At 38.3% G+C, this 19239-nt stretch overlaps 1 non-coding gene across 1 annotated transcript; it reads left to right on the forward strand.

Annotated features, from left to right (window-relative positions):
* Positions 1-13862: 13862 nt before the first annotated feature.
* Positions 13863-13923, forward strand: LOC116269281. The gene has a single exon (XR_004176761.1). It is a non-coding gene; the product is annotated as a U7 small nuclear RNA (small nuclear RNA).
* Positions 13924-19239: the final 5316 nt, after the last annotated feature.

Consider the following 19239-nt stretch of genomic DNA (forward strand, 5'->3'; position numbering starts at 1 on the left):
CAATACCCTTGTGTTTTCCTATGCCTGTCTTTACTTTAATCTCTTAATCCTGTCATCTTCGTAAACTGAGGAGGTTGAATGTCGCCTCAGGACCCTGTGATTGTATCAACTGCACAAATTGTTTGTAGAGCATGTGTGTTTGAACAATACGAAATCTGGGCATCTTTAAAAAAGAACAGGGTAACAGGGATGTTCAGGGAACAAGAGAGGTAACTTTGAACTGGCCAACGGTGAGCCGGAGGGAACAGAGCTCTATTCCTCCTCTTTCATAAGCAAATAGGAGAAATATCGCTGAATTCTTTTTCTCAGCAAGGAACATCCCTGAGAAAGAGAATACGCCCTGAAGGCAGGCCTATAAACAGCCCCTTGGGAAGCGTGTGCTGTCTTTTATGGTCGAAGTCTAAGGGATGAAATAAGCCCTAGTCTCCTGTAGCCCTCCCAGGCTTATTAGGAGGAGGAAAATTCCCACCTGATAAATTGTGGTCAGACAGGTTCTCTGCTCTCAAACCCTGTTTCCTGATAAGATGTTATCAACGATAATGCCTGTGGAAACTTCATTAGCAATTTTAATTTCGCCTCATCCGGTGGTCCTGTGATCTCGTCCTGCCTCCATTTGCTTTGTGATATTTTATTACCTTGTGAAGTATCTGATCTCTGTGACCCACACCCTATTCGTGCACTCCCTCCCCTTTTGAAAATCACTAATAAAAACTTGCTGGTTTTACGGCTGGGGGAACATCACGGATCCTGCCGACATGCGATGTCTCCCCCGGACACCCAGCTTTAAATTTCTCTCTCGTGCTCTTTCCTTTTATTTCTCAATGGCAGCCCAGACACTTAGGAAATAGAAAAGAACCCACGTTAAACATCGGCAGCGGGTTCTCCCGATAGTGTGTTTTCCAGGGTCGAGTCTCACATTTGGCTTCCAATAAACTTTTCTCTAACTATTTCTGCCTCAACAGCCTTAATTTTGGTTGATGCAAGCATAAAGCTGAAAGCTCCTACTAAGGCCGGTGTGGCAGCAAAATACAACAGAAGATGTTTAGGTCCTGTCATGGAACCAGGGAACCAGAAAATCAGCCCTGGACCACCTCTTTCTGGACTTTTTTCTTTGCGAGGAATAAAACAAACCTGCTGCTTGTTTAGGGTGTAGTTTTCCAGGTTTTCTGTTTCTTGAAACCAGATGTCGTTATGGTTGATAAATCTTCTAGCCATATAACAAATACTGAGAATACTAATGTGCTTGGAGTCAAAATCATTTCTATTTACAGAAGATGCGAACATAACAAGGATATGATCTGTGTTTCTTTTTAAAGTATGTCCAATGATAACAAACTTTTGCTTTTAAAGTAAATACTTATTTATGTTGACGAGCTAGTTATCCAAATACATGAAGACATCCACTAATCCTTTCTGGAAGGTTCATTCATATTCATCTATACACCTACTATCACAGTTGATTTAATATTCCTTATAATAATGCTTCACCGTATGAAAATATCTCACCGTATCGAGATGTTCTGGCCCATCATGAGTGTGTAATGACCTTGCTTACAGGCATAACCCTAGTATAAATACAATCCTTGCCTAAATAACAACTTCAGTAGTAACAACCTTGCACAAGGTATGTTTATCCAGAAGTTTCCTTCTATGTGTGCACAAAAACAAGGATTCAATTACATATATTGATACCAGTTGGATATAGGAGGAAAAAAGGGTGAAAAGAGACTCCCATGAAGAGGGGTGAGTTAGCAAGACTAGACAGACATTCCAAAGGAGTAACGCCTTAGAACATACTCACTTTCAGCAATGCTATATATATATATATTTTTTTGTCTCAAGTAAAGTATAAAAGAAGATGTTTTGGGGCTGGGCACAGTGGCTCACACCTGTAATCCCACACTTTGGGAGGCCGAGGTGGGCGGGTCACCTGAGATCAGGAGTTCGAGACTAGCCTGGCCAACATGGCGAAATCCTGTCTCTACTAAAAGTACAAAAATTAGCCAGGCACGGTGGCAGGTGCCTGTAGTCCCAGCTACTCAGGAGGCTGAGGCAGGAGAATTGCTTAAACCCAGAAGGCAGAGGTTTAAGCCGAGATCATACCACTGCACTCCAGCCTGGATGACAAGAGTGAGACTCTGTCAAAAAAAAAAAAAAAAAAAGAAATGAAGATGTTTTGAGCTGGTTCTGCCTGTATATTAACTTTGATGGTTAATATTGAGTATTAACTTGATTGGACTGAAGGATGCAAAGTATTGTTCCTGTGTGTGTCTGTGAGGGTGTTGCCAAAGGAGATTAACATTTTTGTCATTGGACTGGGAAAGGCAGACCCACCCTCAATCTGTGTGGGCACAATCTAATCAGCTGCTAGTATGGCCACAATAAAAGCAGGCAGAAGAACAAGAAAACACTAGAATGGCCTAGGCTCCAAGCCTACATCTTTCTCCCATGCTGGATGCTTCCAGCCCTCGAACATCGAACTCCATGGTCTTCAGCTTTGAGACTCAGAGTGGCTTCCTTGCCCCTCATCTTGCAGATGTGCTATTGCGGGACCTTACCCTGTGACCATGTGAGTTAATACTACTTAATAAACTCCCCTTTATCTATACATCTATCCTATTCATTCTGTCCCTCTAGAGAACCCTGACTAATACATTAACTTTTGGCATGGAGTGCAAAAAATGACTGGCATTTCTTTCCAGGTAAGTCTATTTCTGTTTTTCCCAAGAACCAGCACAACGTCTACTCAGTTACTTCCTGGGTAAATAGTTGGAAATTTTGTTCCTCAGTTGAAAGAAACACTTTTTGCTTTCTGTAAAGACATGAGAAGAACCCAGACCTCCCAGGCATGTGTTTCTTCTACATAATCACAGCTGGGCCTTGGTGATGGTTTGACTGAATCATGCACCTTGGATCTCCCCAGCAGGGAAAACTAATGCTGGCATGAACACCTGTGCATCTTTACAAGGCTGAAACACTCTCATTTACTCTACTGGGGGTGAACATTTTCAGACAAAATAAGAGACAACTGTGATCTGATAAATACATATATATATATATATATATCAGTGTTCCAAATAGGGATGAAGTTAGCTAACTTTTTTTTTCTATAATGAGCTACTTTCTCTTTTATAGACAGTTTTTTGTTGAATCTATGGCAACCTAAGTTTGCAAACTTCACTGTAAAATCCCATATGTTCCTGATTTCCTTGAAGATCAGGCTGTGTTCAAGTCCCCCACCACTGAGCTGTGAAAGTTTAAAAATGTCTTAGCTTATAAAATGTACTGATCTACCAAGGAGTGTTTCCTTTATATCTTATGAGAAGCTTTTTATTGGACTAGTGAGAAATAGAAAAACTCAAGGCGTTGGAAATAAAAACATTTCAGAGATCATTAAAGTGACTTCTAAAATAAGTTTTGAATAATGTTGACGAATTTGATGCTGGAAATGTTTTAACTCAGAGACTAGTTAGAACAAAACATTTCAAATAACATAAGACCAGGCACAGTGGCTCACACCTGTAATCCCAGCACTTTGGGAGGCTGAGGCAGGCTGATCACTTGAGACCAGGAGTTCAAGACCAGCCTGGACAACATGGTGAAACCCTGTTTTTACTAAAAGTACAAAAATTAGCCAGGCATGTTGGCATGTGCCTGTAGTTCCATAGTCCCAGCTGTTCTGGGGGCTGAGGTGGCAGGATCCCTTGAACCCAGGAGGCAGAGGTTGCAGTGAGCTGAGATCACACCACTGCATTCTAGATGTCTAGGTGACAGAGTGAGACTCTGTCTCAAAAAAAGAAAAAAGAAAAAAAAAAATTCCAAATAATGTGAATGCAAATAAATGTCATCTAGAGTTTTTTGTTTTTTTTTTTACGAAAGATTTCTTTAGTCCATTTTATTTCATTGATTGATTTTCTGTATACCACAGTGAAAATATGTCAGTTTATTTTTATTTTGCTGATTTTCTTATTAGTACTATTACTTTCTCAATTACATTGCTAATTAAAATTTAATTTATTAATCAGTTTTTTGACCAAAATCAATTGTTTCAATTCATCAATCCTGATGTATTCTTTTGTCATCATTTCAGTTTTCCTTGGTCAGGTAATAGTGTTTTTCTCTGGCAAATATTTTCTTAACAATGTTTTCTTAGTGTTTCTTTGAGCAAATGTGAGAAATTTTGTGAGAAAGAGAAAAAGGGAGATAGATATGGGGAAAAGACTGGCACAGTAAGAGAAAGAATTGTGACAGAGAGAGAAAAGGGTAAGAATATAACAACAAATAGGTGTCGGAGAGATATCCACAAAGAGCCAGAAGGTGGAATATTGGCACTATCACATTTGGTGACCTAACTCAAATTCTTCTCTTGACTTAATCCAGCTCTAGCCATAAACATAGTGAGACTTGACCTATCTTCTCCTCCGAAGTGAGTATCTTTACTCCCAATACCGAGCATGGTCTAACCCTAGCTGTCTTTGCAAGTTTCAGGCCTGCAGACAAGCAGGTTGCTCCCTTCAGCTCTGCATTTATGCATCACCAAGATTCAGCTTGTGTTTGGGTGTGACTGTGTTTTTATTACTATTTTTTTCCATTTTGACTGTCATTGTTTATATTTGGTGGAGAGAAATATGGAACAATGACAATGAACCTTCCAGCCATCCCGAGTAGAAGTGAACCTTCATTCATCGCATTTCAATGAATGAAGCAGCACAGATACAATGTGTGTCAGGCACCTCACTATCTCTGTCTTAGTCATCTGAATGTACTTCATTGTATCCATGGAGGTTAGAATTGTTTAATACTCTTTAATCACCACTTTTTTGTGTATCTTGAACTCTTTTTCTTTGATAATCACATGTATACTTCTTCTCTTTCAATATTTTGAATTAAATTCATGCTCTTTCTATAAGCCTTGAGTATCAATAATAGCTATACAGCAGATAAATGGCTCTCTTAAGAATAACTATTTCAGTCAATCTACAATTCAGTAGCATTGACTAAGTACCTGCAAAGTATTAGGCCCTCCAGTTGTTTATGAAGAGTTGAGAACCTTACAAATTATTCGGCACTTTAAATCACTTACAAATGCACCCTTTATTTGCCTGACAATGCTATTTATTGTCTCATAGAGGGATGATTTATACTGGCTTTCATTTTTACATTATTCACAAACTCTAGTTTGGGTGCCAATGTTACCCATCAGTGGCTGGAAATTGTAAATAGTACCCTTAGAGAAATATTCCTTTAATTAGAGTGATAGACTCTGGAATCGCTCCCATGTGTTGGCTTATAACCCTAGGATGTCCTTAAATGTTATCTTGTCACTGATTATCCAAAACAAAGCCATTATAGCCTATGCGAATCACCAAAAGATGGATGAGCTGGTCCCTGAATGAACAGTGAAGTCAGCTACAGGTTGAGAGGCTGACCAATAAAACATGCGACTCCCAGGACATTAGGAAAAGAAAGACACTGTGATCCATGGCAAATCTTCTAAAGGCTTTATTGCACATGATACAGTTCTGAAGCTTAAGCCTTTTTATCTGGTCAGCATAGTTGAGTAGAGAGAGCCAGAAGTTAGAATCAAACACGCAGGCTTGTATTTTGGTAGTAACTTTCATTCCTCAAATTCAACAATTATCTATTGTGTACCCACTGTGGGCTTTGCACAATGCGAGGTACTAGGGAGATAATTAAAACCAAGATTCTGCTATCATGAAGCTTAATTAAATAATAATAATCATTCTTAAGTTACAATTGTAATGAATGCTACACAGAAGTAGAGCATGTGGTAAATGCCTGCCGTGAGAAAACCAATCAAGGTTGGGGTAGAAGGTGAGAGAGGTTTAGGAAAGTTTACCAAAGGAAATAAAAACGGAAACTGACAATATTAAAGACTCAGTTAAAGACAAGTTAAGTCAGGACAAAGTGAAAGGAATGTAGAGAGGTCTAGGCAGAAGAGCAGCATGTGGGATAGCTTTGTCAGGTGTGGTTGGCACACCCAGCCAACACACAAGGTCTGTGGACCAGCTAAGCTGATTATTTCTTACATAAAATGCCATGATAGTGACACTTGTCTAAGACCAACAGACTGGCATAAAATATAACTAATAATTGAGTACTGTGCAGTTCAATACCACAGAGAGTACACTTCAAATGTTCTTATCACGAAAAGTGTTAAATATTTGAAGTGACGGGTGTCTTCATTAGCTTAATTTAATAATTCCACTTTGTATTAAAAATGATAACACTATAATCCCAGCACTTTGGGAGGCCGAGACGGGCGGATCACGAGGTCAGGAGATCGAGACTATCCTGGCTAACACGGTGAAACCCTGTCTCTACTAAAAAATACAAAAAACTAGCTGGGCGAGGTGGCGGGCGCCTGTAGTCCCAGCTACTCGGGAGGCTGAGGCAGGAGAATGGCGTAAACCCAGGAGGCGGAGCTTGCAGTGAGCTGAGATCCGGCCACTGCACTCCAGCTGGGGGGACAGAGCGAGACTCCATCTCAAAAAAAAAAAAAAAATTATAACAACGTTTTCTACCCCATTAATATATACAACCACAATTTATCAATATATAACAAAAAAAAAATATGTATTTTGTTTAAAAAGGAAAGGGCTAATTTTATATAATACCTAGTGTCTGCAAACACACAAACACACACAGGGAGAGATTGCAAAATGCGATCAGTTTTGAAACGTGAAACTGAATTTTGTGTGAATTATAGAATCTTAGAACTAGAAAGGGCCTTAAAACAATCCTGAACAACATTTTCTTTTTAGATTAGGTCAATAAGATTAGAGCTTGTTATTTACCCAAGATTACACAGTTGCTTAGAGGCAAAGCTAATAATGCATTTTCTGATATTGAATTAATTGATCTGTCTTCTATGCACTGAGTTTTAAACTGGATTTTTTGTTTATATCACATATTACTCAAGATTACACACCAAATGTTGAAGTCGAAATTTGAACCCAGGTTGGCCTGATAGCAAAATCTATGTACTTTATACCAAATCATAGCGATAATAAATGAAAGAATCAAATTGTAAAGATACATGTGTGAATGAATGTATGAAGCTACACAGCAGTATTAGGAATGAGACAATGTTTTTATTGAACACAGGATAATAGTTTTGAGAACACTTTTGTTATTCAGGATTTTTGCTTTTTTTTTTTTTCCAACAGAATCGGGCTCTGGCTATGTAAGATAAAAAGGAGATTTATCGTAAGAAGCTAATATTGGTGGGAGGCTTGGAAAATAAGGATCTAGGGATTCTAGAGCTTGGCAACAAAAGCAGTTGAGCCAGGATTTCACTGCTGCTTCCGTGTCTGACTCCGCAGCAGTAGAAAGTACATTTCAGCCATCAACTCACCTCTGTGGTGCGTGCTCTCGATTCAAAGGCCTTGAAGCCAATGTCTAGTCGGCTGGTTAAGCAAGGATCAAATGCTTCTTTGTCTGGCAGTGGAGAGATCAGAAATACCCATCTTTGATTTCTATTGTGGGAGGTAAGAAAATATATCCCACTAATACTACAAACAATGGGGACTTTCTGTAAAATAAGAAGGAATGTTGGGTATTTGATAAAATAATACATATTTCACTACAACTCTTTTGCTGAATATTGATGAAAGTAGGAAGCAAAGTAAAACATAAGCTTAAGTCAATGATTACTTTAAATGTGCCTTAGAAGACTGTTCATTGACACTATGAGAAAGAAGATTAATTCTAAGCAATTAGCTTAAAGCAGAGAGAAGATAAGCCAACATCAATAACATTTGTGATTCTAAAGCTATATCAAAAATGAAAGCCAAGAACTAAATACAGTTGGCCCTCCACATCCACTGGTTCAACATCCATGGATTCAACTAAATGTGGGTCAAAACTCTATGAAAAACAATAAAAATAACAATATAAAAATAATACAAATAAAAAATAATGTAGTCTGACAACTATTTACATATCATATACATTGTACTAGGTATTATAAGTAATCTGGAAATGGTTTCAGGTATATGTGAAGATGTGCAAAAGTTATATGCAAATACTATGCCATCTTATTTAAGGAACTTGAAAGTAACCGAATTTTGTTATCTGCAGGGATCCTGGGATCAATCCCTGACAAACACAGAGGGATGACTGGATGCAAATATTATTTTATATTTGAAAGATAGCAGTTTTAATATCCATCGGCTTGCACATTACATAAGAGTACAGAAGTGTTAGTGAGGAAGTGAAGAAGGAAAACCACAGGCTTCATATATCATAATAATATATTTTTTTAGAATTATAGCTGTATTTCAGAGGCAGTAAAAATCACTACAAAGCACCCAAATTAAATTATTCATGTTGTGGGGATGAGGTAACAAAAAATCCATGACACTTTTCAGCAGAAACACTTCAAGAAACACAGACACACACACAGACACAGACACACACACACACACACACACACACACACAGAGATACATACTCCAGACATGTATTTATATATATAAAAAAAAAATTGTAATAGTTGGCCAGAATAAGAGCTATATTACTTGTGGTTCTCATCTTTCCCTCTTTCTATATCCTCTCTTACTACCCACAGCAAGAAGCTAGTTTATTCAATTCTTTACATCTCAATGATGTACTTTGACAAAGAGATCTCAAGATTCCACTATACTAAAACATTTTCATCCTCTTGGAGGATTTGAATAAATACTAAAGGTTATAGGTGTTATTTCAGCATGTGAATTTCTAGAGGGAAATGTTTCAGTCAAGAATTCAGGCATTCTGTCTACTATCTGAGCTTTCTCCATGCCTCAAGTGTTCGTCAATGCTACAGAATTTCCTGAATGACGCAGTCCTTCCTCACCAAGACTGTAACAGCCTAATAAAGAACGAGGCATAGACCACTAAATAAACCTTATGAATAATAGTTCTTACACATTGACGTCTTGACATGGTACAGGTGAGTACCTTACAAAAACTTACTCATTTAATCTTTACAAAGACCCTATAAAATACATACTATTATTCCAAGTTTCTATGAAAAAAAAAAAAAAAAGAGACTCAGAGAAGTTAACTACATGTCTCAATATTACGCGGCTTCCAAGTGGTGAATTTAAGCATAGGTCCTTTAAGGCTCAAGTCCATTGTCTTAACCACTTCATCTTAGACCTCCAAACTGTGATGTATCTTTTTTCTACCTTTCCCCATCAACCAAGCACCTTCTCATCAGATTCATTTTATGCCTCTTTTACTGGTGTTTCAACATTTGAACTTTACAGTTTGGCTGAAAATTAATCCAATAGAGTAGAGGCTTTGTATGTAGGTGTATTTGAGAAGCACTTTCATTAGCTACAGAGACTTTAGCCCTGTATCCTGGAATTAGGCAGGGTTAGGAGATGGCCACCTGGAATTAAAATATGAAGTTTACCAAAGAATAGTAACCAAAAGTGCTAGGTTGTTTGAGATCCCTTTCAGAGTCCCTGTTCTTTGAATCATGCCCTGATTATTTTCTCTGATGTGTACATGCTCACCTGTAGGTTAGCCATAACTCTCTCAGCCCCACCCTCATCAGCAGCTATTTATTAAATACTTCAGTGTTACTCAGGATGCATGTAAATGCTATGTAATTTTAAATATCTGTGATTATGTATTCCTTGTAGAATCAAATAAGAACGATGAAAGCCACTCTCCTCCTATGATCAAATTAACTTAGTCACATAAAAGTAGGAAACATGTCAAAAATAACCATTTCAGGCCTCTGGAAATCAAGCAAACAGAAACAACTCATGGAGAAGCATTTATTCATAAGAAACCCACTGGAAGCCTAATAAGGGCAGTGGGATCTGTAGCCTTCCTTCCTGGGAATGCTTTCCTCCTCCTTGCCTATTTCAGGTGAAGTGACAACTCAAAACCAGTAGGCATGTTGCCAGAGTGGGCTGACATTTTTGAACAGGAGATATAAAACCATATTCACATTATTAAAGTAGCAATTTTTGGAAGAAATGAACAGGAAAGCTTGTGCCTCTGTTAACTTATGGTTACGGAGCTGTGAATAACCCATAGAGTGAGTGGAGAGAACCTAGAAATGAGAGACATAGAAGGGTCTGATAAGCTCTTAATACCTCCCTGAGAGACTGGATAAATAAACATACATGCAAGGAAAGCCAACTTGGGCCCAGCAGAAAGAAGTTAGGGTGTATTTGAGAACTGGCTGAATTTTGAACGTGTTCCTCAGAGAAAGCCTTTCAGCAAAAGGTGGAAACCTTGTGGAATCAATGTGTTCGAGCACAACTGCCCAAATCATTGACTGATCACAGAGCCATAAAAGACACAGAGTGACCCCTAGGGTAGCCAGGTTAAAAAATAAAAATGAGGGCAAGATAAGCTGAACACACACATCTGTGGCCATATATCATGAGAACTGAAATCTAGGGAAGTCATTAAAAAAACAAACATATAAACAACAACAGGAAAAGCATACACGTCTTAAGGGGGAAATGAGAGTTGAATTGCTATAGTATCTGAAATGTCTGATGTTGATAACCAGTTTATATAGGAAACTCAACTCAATAGCAAAAACAAAAACAAAAAATTCAATTAAAAACAAGCGAAAGATCTGAATAGCCATTTCTCAAAGAATATATACAAATGACCAACAGACACGTGAAAAAGACTCAACATCACAAGGTAACATAGGGGAGTGAAAATCAAATCTATTTTAATGCAATGAGATACCATGTCACTCCAGTTAAAATGAATATTATCAAAAAGATGAAAAATACTGGATGTTGGAGAAGATGCAGAGAAAAAATGCTCATACACTGTGTGGGGGAATGTAAATCAGTACACTGTGAAAAAAAGTATGGAATTTCCTCAAAAATTAAATATAGAACTGCTGCTGGTTAATTATAAAAGAAAATCAGTATATCAAAGAGCTATTTACACACCCATGTTTATGACAGCACCGTTTACAATAGACAAACTGTGGAAATCACCCAAAGTGTTCACCAATGGATGAATGAATAAATAAAATTTAGTACATGTGCACAGTGGAATATTTTTTAGTCATTAAAGAGAACAAAGTCCTGTCATTTGTAAAATCATGGATGAAACTGGAGGCCAGGCATGGTAGCTTAAGCCAGTAATCCCAGCATTTTGGGAGGCCAAGGTGGGCGGATCACAAGGTCAGGATATCGAGACCATCTTGGCGAATACGGTGAAACTCCCTCTCTACTAAAAATACAAAAAAAAATTAGCCGGGCATGGTGGCGGGCGCCTGTAGTCCCAGCCACTCGGAAGGCTGAGGCAGGAGAACTGTGTGAACCTGGGAAGCAGAGCTTCCAGTGAGCCGAGATGGCGCCGCTGCACTCCAGCCTGGGCGACAGAGCAAGACTCCATTTAAAAAAAAAAAAAAAAAAAAGAAAGAAACTGGAGGACATTATGTTAAATGAAATAAGCCAGGTACAGAAAGACAAATAGTGCATGTTCTCACTCACAAGTGGAAGTTAATAGAAAATTGATCTCATGGAGATAGAGAGTAGAGTAACAGTTACTAGAGGCTGGAAAGGGTAGTGCAGAGTGCAGGGGGTGTGGGCGGGGGTGGTGGGAATAGAGAGGGGTTAATGGGTAAAAAAATATACATTTAGATAAGAGGAATAAGATCTAGCATTCAGTAGCACAATAGAGTGACTATGATTAGCAATAATTTATTGTATATTTCAAAAGAACAAAAGGAACGGAATTGGAATGTTCCTAACACAAAGAAACGATAAATGTTTAAGAGGATGGGTATCCCAATTACCCGGATTTGATTACTGCACATTGTACACTTATACCAAAATATTACATGTACCTCATAAATATGTGCAAGTAGCATGTATCCATAAAAATTTTAAAAAATGTATGGTTTTGAACAAAATGTCCATCCTGTGCCAATACCTTAATTGCAGCCTAATAAGAAACTGTGATGCAGAGGTCCCAGCTTAGCTTTACCTGGATTTCTGACCCATGGAAACTCTGAGATAATAAACAGATATTATTTTAATCTAGTAAGATTTTGGGTAAATTGTTACATAAAAGGAGGTAACAAAAACAGAACTTTCCTTTTATCATCAACTTTTCTCTTCCAGGCCAGGCACGGTTGACTTGCACCTGTAATCCCATTTTCGGAGACCTAGGCAGGTAGATAACTTGAGTTCAGGAGTTTGAGACCAGCCTGGGCAACATCCTGAAACCCTGTCCCTACAAAAAAAATGCCAAAAAATTAGGCATGCTGGCACATGCCTGTGGTCCCGGGTCCCTGGGAAGATGAGGTGAGAGGATCACTTGAGCCCAGGAGGTCAAGGCTGCAGTGAGCCGTGATCATGCCACTGCACTCCAGTGCATCCCTAAAGCATCTCTCTCTCTCTCTTTCACTTCACCTTTCCTCCTGCTATAGTCCTGTTTATGTTTAATATCTACCTTTAAAATACATACTAAAGACAAATTTCCAAGCAACAGAAAATAAACACAGGTAGAAGCTTTTTGAATTAAACCATGATGTCTGATTTTCTTGCATATTTCTACCATTTCTAGCTGTCCAGAGAGCAATTAAGTTATATTGGATCACAATTTGCATGGTATATTGATGGACTTAATAACTTACATCTATTGCTTCCAAAGATATTGTTTTCTTTTGTCTTAATTTATAAAATTTATCCATATTAGTAACTTTCTCCAGTGTACATTTTCTCATTATTCTATTTTCCTTCTTTATGAATTTTAATTTTATAATATTTTTCTTTCTTTACTTTTATTTTAATACCAAAACTGAAGCTAATGTGATTGTCTAATACAAAAAAAAATTGGGGGGATGGATGCGTCTCAGTAAAGAAAAATGAAAGTCACACATATTGAAATACATTAGTATTAGTAAATTACCTTTACTCCCTTCCAACCCTTTCATCCATTTCTCTGAATATCAAATGATAGATCCATACTCATAGGCCAAGCTTGATACTGTCCTATGTTTCTCTGAGATTGAAGAGATGGGCCCCTCTTATGTAACTATAATCTATTTTATCTGAAGTAAATCAATAAAAGGAGTTAAAATATTATCAATGTTATACTCTAAACTTCCAATGCTTCTTTACAATACAAGGATCTCAAACATTGTTTGTTATACTCAAAGTGGTAATGTGTGTGTGTGTGTATGTGTGTGTGTGTGTGTGTGTATATATATATATATATATATATATATTAGAGATACAATCTTACTCTGTAACCCAGGCTGAAATGCAGAGGCATTATCATGGCTCACTGCAGCCTTGACCTCCGGGAATCAAGGAATCCTCCCCTCTCAGCTTCACCAGTAGCTGGGACTATAGGCATGTGCCACCACACCTGGCTATTATTTTTACATTTTTAGTAGAGGTGAGTTCTCACAGCATTGACCAGGCTCGTCTTGAACTCCTGGTCTGAAGCAATCTTCCTGCCTTGGCCTCCCAGAATGCTGAGATTACAGGTGTAAGCCTGTAGGATAGTATCCTACAGCCTGGCCTGAAGGATAGTTTTATTTTAAAATCTGTCACTAACCAATGCTTTTTAAAAATACAGTAAAATAAATTACTAGAAAAACGAAGTATTAAAAAAGACCAGAAAATGTAAGATCAATGTTAATTTTCACTCTAAGAATCACTAGATTTTATCAAATAGCTATGAAAGTTTCTAAACGCTCTCTATTTCCATACTTAACACAGTCTGGAAGTAAACGTTTCAGAGGATGGCACAAGGTCACAGACTACATTTTCAGTAGATTTGGTCTAAAAGATCACTTCTAATTTTGAGGACAGAGACTTTTAGTACAGCTCTTTAAGAATAGTTATTTGAAGTGTTATAGCTCTTTTAGAATTGTCTAGCAGGCTTTCTGGTTTTGTCAGAAAGGCCCTAAAAATAAAATTGTTTAAAGAAAGAAAAAATAATAATTAATAATAATAATTAAAGAATGGTTATTTGAACTCCGTTGGTCATCAAGGTTTGTGTTGCATATGGGTGGAGATGGCCACAGGATGTAATATCGCAAGCAGCAAGAGTATCGTCCTTGGCTCATTCTAAAACTCTCTAACTTGAACAATGTCAAGAGTTTCCTCCTTTCTTACTTCAACAATTTTCTCCTCTCAAAAGGTGAAAATGTAAGAGAGATTTGAGCATGGTTAAAAGAGCTGAAAGAAAATCTTACCTGGGAGGAAGTAGAGTTAGCGGGACTGTGCTGAGTAGGAATGTGATGATTTAGGCAGGTGGAGCAAAAGAGGGAGAGTAAAGTAATTATACCCCAGGAACCAGAGTTAAAAATATATATATATAAAGAAGTCTCCTTGGGGTCGTGGTAATTTCTACATTCCCCTGACCTGGCACGGGGCTTCTTCAGCAGACTTTATTTTACCTGCCTCTAGCCTTACAGGAAGCTTATCAAGGTGATAAGATGCTGTTGCTTTATGAGTGAACTCTTATGCCCTGTAACTTAGTTTAACAATAATCACTATCATCCACTGAATTTGTGTAATAATGGCTTTCTTCCAAACCTGCAAATACACACTTCTAATTGCTTGATGATAACGTATTTTTTTTTAAAAAATGATGGAATTTTGGAAGGCTTACAAATCAAATGGAAATGAGAAAGTTCTGCGTAGACGTGATTTATTTTTCAGCACTCTCTCATGTGCTTCTTAGATACAGTCAGTTCCTAACACATTTCTGAACAGTGTTTTTGTTGTATATAAACTCCCATTTAACCAGAGAAATGGAGAGTTAATGGTTTTCTTTATCAATTCTAGAACTGGATTATATTGCAAAAATAAATTTAGGTGTATATATGCAAAAATCTGTAAATCACACAGAAACAAGTGCTTGCTGAAGTATGAAAGCTATTATAGTTTTCCTCAGAAGCATAGTGCTTAGTCTATAAAAATTTCTTTGTAAACTTAATGACAGTCTAGTTCTCCCTGGTAGTTTTGTGCAATACTTTAAGGTTCCGTCAAGTTATGTTCTGTGATTCAATAAACAAACACTTAAGTGCAATGAGAAAAAAAAAAAAAAGAAAGCAAGAGTGACTTCGCTTTAATATGGGATCGTGTGATGTCACAGCCCAAACAACACAGAAATTTAGGATTTAGAAGTTTAAACTACGAAAAACAAACAAACAAACAAAAAATAATAAATACAAGCATTGATGGAATTAAGTTACTATTTAATTTAGAAAACATGGTAACTGTCTTTTATATTTTATTTTTTAAAATATTCCTTTAGGGGCCAGGCGCGGTGGCTCATGCCTATAATCCCAGCACTTTTGGAGGCTGAGGTGGGAGAATCATGAGGTCAGGAGATTGAGACCATCCTGACTAACACGGTGAAACCCCATCTCTACTAAGGCTGAGGCAGGAGAATGGCATTAATCCAGGAGGCAGAGCTTGCAGTGAGCCAAGATCATGCCACTGCACTCCAGCCTGGGTGACAGAGTGAGACCCCATCTGAAAAAAAAAAAAAATCCTTTAATATCTATTATAAGTAAAACCTGTTGATAGAATGTATATTATATTGAGTCTATGCTGCCTATTCCCTTGTTGGAATCCTACCTAAAGATTAAAAAGTGAGAGGGAAGAAATGTGCCTGTATTTAGCATAAATCATGTAGGGTGGATGTCCTTAAAGTGAAACCCAACACAGTTCAAATACACATGAGGTACTTCGTAAAATATATTGAATAAATGTCTTAGTATGTTCTGGCTGCTATAACATAATAACCATAACTGGGTGTCTTGTTAATAATAGAGATTTATTTCTCACAATCTGTAGGCTGAGGAATCCAAGATCAAGGCATCAGCAAATCTGATGTCTGGCAAGGGCAACTTTTTGGATCATAGATGGTGCTTTCACTATGTCCTCAAATATTGAAAGGAGCCAAGAAGGTCTCTAGTGGCCTCTTTTATAAGGAGAGTCATGAGTCATCCCATTCATGACAGCTCCAGCCTCATGAATTAGTCACCTCCCAAAGGTTCTACCACTGAATACCATCAAGTTGGTGGTTAGGATTGCAACACATAAATTTGAAGAGGATAGAAATGTTCAGACATTCAGACCATGGCATTCTACCCCCTGATCCCACCAAATTCATGTCCTTCTGTGTCCGGAATTGGTTCCTTCCGGTGGCTTCTTGGTCTCACTGACTTCAAGAATGAAGCCGGGACCCTCGTGGTGAGTGTTACAGTTCTTAAACATGGTGTGTCCGGAGTTTGTTCCTTCAGATGTTCAGATGTGTCTGGAGTTTCTTCCTTCTGGTGGGTTTGTGGTGTTGCTGACTTCAGGAGTGAAGCTGCAGACCTTCGCAGTGAGTGTTGCAGCTCTTAAAAGTGGCCTCTCTGGAGTTGTTTATTCCTCCTGGTGGGTTCGTGGTCTCACTGACTTCAGGAGTGAAGCTGCAGACCTTTGCAGCTCAGAAAGGTAGTACAGACCCAAAGAGTGAGTAGCAGCAAGATTTATTGCAAAGAGTGAAAGAACAAAGCTTCCACAGCATGAAACGGGACCCCACAGGGTTTCTGCTGCTGGCTTAGAGTGGCCAGGTTTTATTCCCTTATTTGGCCCCACCCACATCCTGCTGATTGGTCCATTTTACAGAGTGCTGATTGGCCCATTTTACAGAGTGCTGATTGGTGTGTTTACAAACCTTTAGCTAGACCCAGAGCACTGATTGGTGCATTTACAATCCTTTAGCTACACAGAAAAGTTCTCCAAGTCCCCACCAGACCCAGAATCCCAGCGAACTTCACCTCTCACTTCTTGCCTGTGAACATTTATTCCATTTCAATGGTGCCAGCAATGCTAATTCACTCTTGCATACACTCAAAAGTCTAAAGTCCAAAGTCTCATTTAAATATCATCTTAGCCAGGCACAGTGGCTCACACCTATAATCCCAGCACTTTGGGAGGCTGAGGCGTGTGGACCATGAGGTGAGGAGTTCGAGACCAGCCTGACCAACATGGTGAAACACCATCTCTTCTAAAAATACAAAAATTAGCCAGGGGTGGTGGCACATGCCTGTAATCCCAGCTACTCAGGAGGTTGAGGCAGGAGAACTGCTTGAACCTGAGAAGCGGAAGTTGTAGTGAGCCAAGATATCACCACTGCACTCCAGCCTGCGTGACAGAGTGAGACTCCGTCATATAAAAAATAAATAAATAAAATAAACAAATATAATTGTAATCAGGTATAAATGAGTGCCACCACTCAGAAATCAATACTGAAAATATGCGGTTTTGACATGGTGAACAGAAGAAGCCTCAAGGTCTCTCTGACCTTCACCTACATCCACACCATCTCTCTCAAAGAGGTTGAATTCCCTTTATCTGCCTAAGATACAAACCCACTATAAAGAAAAATTGTTATTTCTTTACCTAACTGTTATCTCATTATATATTGCAGTAAAAAAGATCAAGATGTGACCACACCTAAGCAGACATTTTTGGGAGTTATAATGACTCTCTCTGAGGACTAAACTTTGATTTTTTCATCTTGCCCAAATTCCTAACGGGTCTGGGGACCTACAAATCATAAATGCTCATCAGATGAGTTTTATTTAACCCTATATATCATGATCTACTTTCCAATCTGACTCTGGCATAACATTTATGAGACAAAGAAGAAAATAAAAATATTTTACCCCAAAACATGTTTATTTGCCATATTTTGAAATGGTCCTGCAAAGCTGTTCTTTGTGGGGGGAAAAATTTACATCTGTAAAGAATCTCCATTAACATAACTAGATCTTTTTCTTCCAGACCCTCCCAATCCTAAAGAGGTAAGATCTGAATAGGAAACATTTGTCACCTATCTTCTCTAAGGGCAGCCACTATAAGACTTCAAAAGAACCGTATCTCTACAATCTTTACCTTAACCTGGACATTCCAGTTCTATTGATCCCAGGTCTTTAGACAAAATCAACCAATTGTCAACCAGAAAATATTTAAATTCACCTGTAGCCTAAAAGCCCCTCCAGTTTGAGTTCTGCCTTTCTAAATCAATGTATTTCTTAAATGTATTTGATTGATGTATTTCTTAATCAATGTATTTCTTAAATATATTTGATTGATGTCTTATGCCTCTCTAAAATGTATAAAACTAACCTATGCCCCGACCACCTTGGGCACATGTTCTCAGGACTTCCTGAGGGCTGTATCACAGGCCATGGTCACTCATATTTGGCTCAGAATAAATCTCTTCACATATTTTAGAGTTCAACTCTTTTCATTGACATCTCCAAGGAACATTTAAATTTCTAAGAAACTATTTACAGGTTAATCTCTGTTCCAGGATTCAATCATTCTCCCTAGCAATCATTTATTGCCCCTCAATAGAATTTCTCTTTTTCCCATTCCCATAACCTGTTTTAGCAGAATCCAAGCCCCCATTATTTCTGTGACCTTGAAATGGTATACAAGCTTCTGTAACTCATTGGTGTCATGTGTGCCCATGTGAAGAGGCCACCAAACAGGCTTTGTGTGAACAATAAAGCTTTTTCATCACCTGGGTGTAGGTGGGCTGAGTCTGAAAAAAGTCAGCAGAGGCTGGTTGGGGTGGCATGGAAACCTCAAGTAGGAGAGGTAAAGTTGAAGGAAGATTTTGTGGTAAGCGGCAATATTGTGTGGTTGTTAGAAGAAGCGTTTGTCATATAGAATGATTGGTGATGGCCTGGATGTGGTTTTGTACGAATCGAGAAACTAAATGGAAAACACAAGGTCTGAATAAGAGAAGAAAAACAGGTGTTAAAGGACTTAGAAATGGGAGGACCCAGGACATCCTATTAGAGAGTGCCCAAGGGGGTTGAGCGTGAGTATTTGCTTGGTTGGTGTGTTTTTGGGCTCTATCCTTGAGGGTTTTTTTTTTTATGTTGTCATATACCAGGCCAGATTGATATAGATAAAAACACCACTCTTCATTAAAAAATATACAGAGTCTTCCTTTGTCAGCACTGAGTAAGTCAAGGCCTATTCCTGTCTTCTTACATTAATAAGAAAAATAAAATAAAATAGTGGTGAAGTGTTGGTGTCATGAGGGGAACAGGAAGCTGTTCTGTCCTATTTGCAAATTGAATTTTGGGAGTGAGGAAAACTATTGTGCATGTGCCTGTCCAATTAGCAGGTAGACACATGTAGAGGGAGGAGCCACAGAGGAAGAAGAGACCTTTTGTAAGGCAAAACTGGAAATGTAAAATGA

The sequence above is a fragment of the Papio anubis genome, chromosome 10 (assembly GCF_008728515.1).
Source record: "Papio anubis isolate 15944 chromosome 10, Panubis1.0, whole genome shotgun sequence".
Classification (NCBI taxonomy): Eukaryota; Metazoa; Chordata; class Mammalia; order Primates; family Cercopithecidae; genus Papio; species Papio anubis.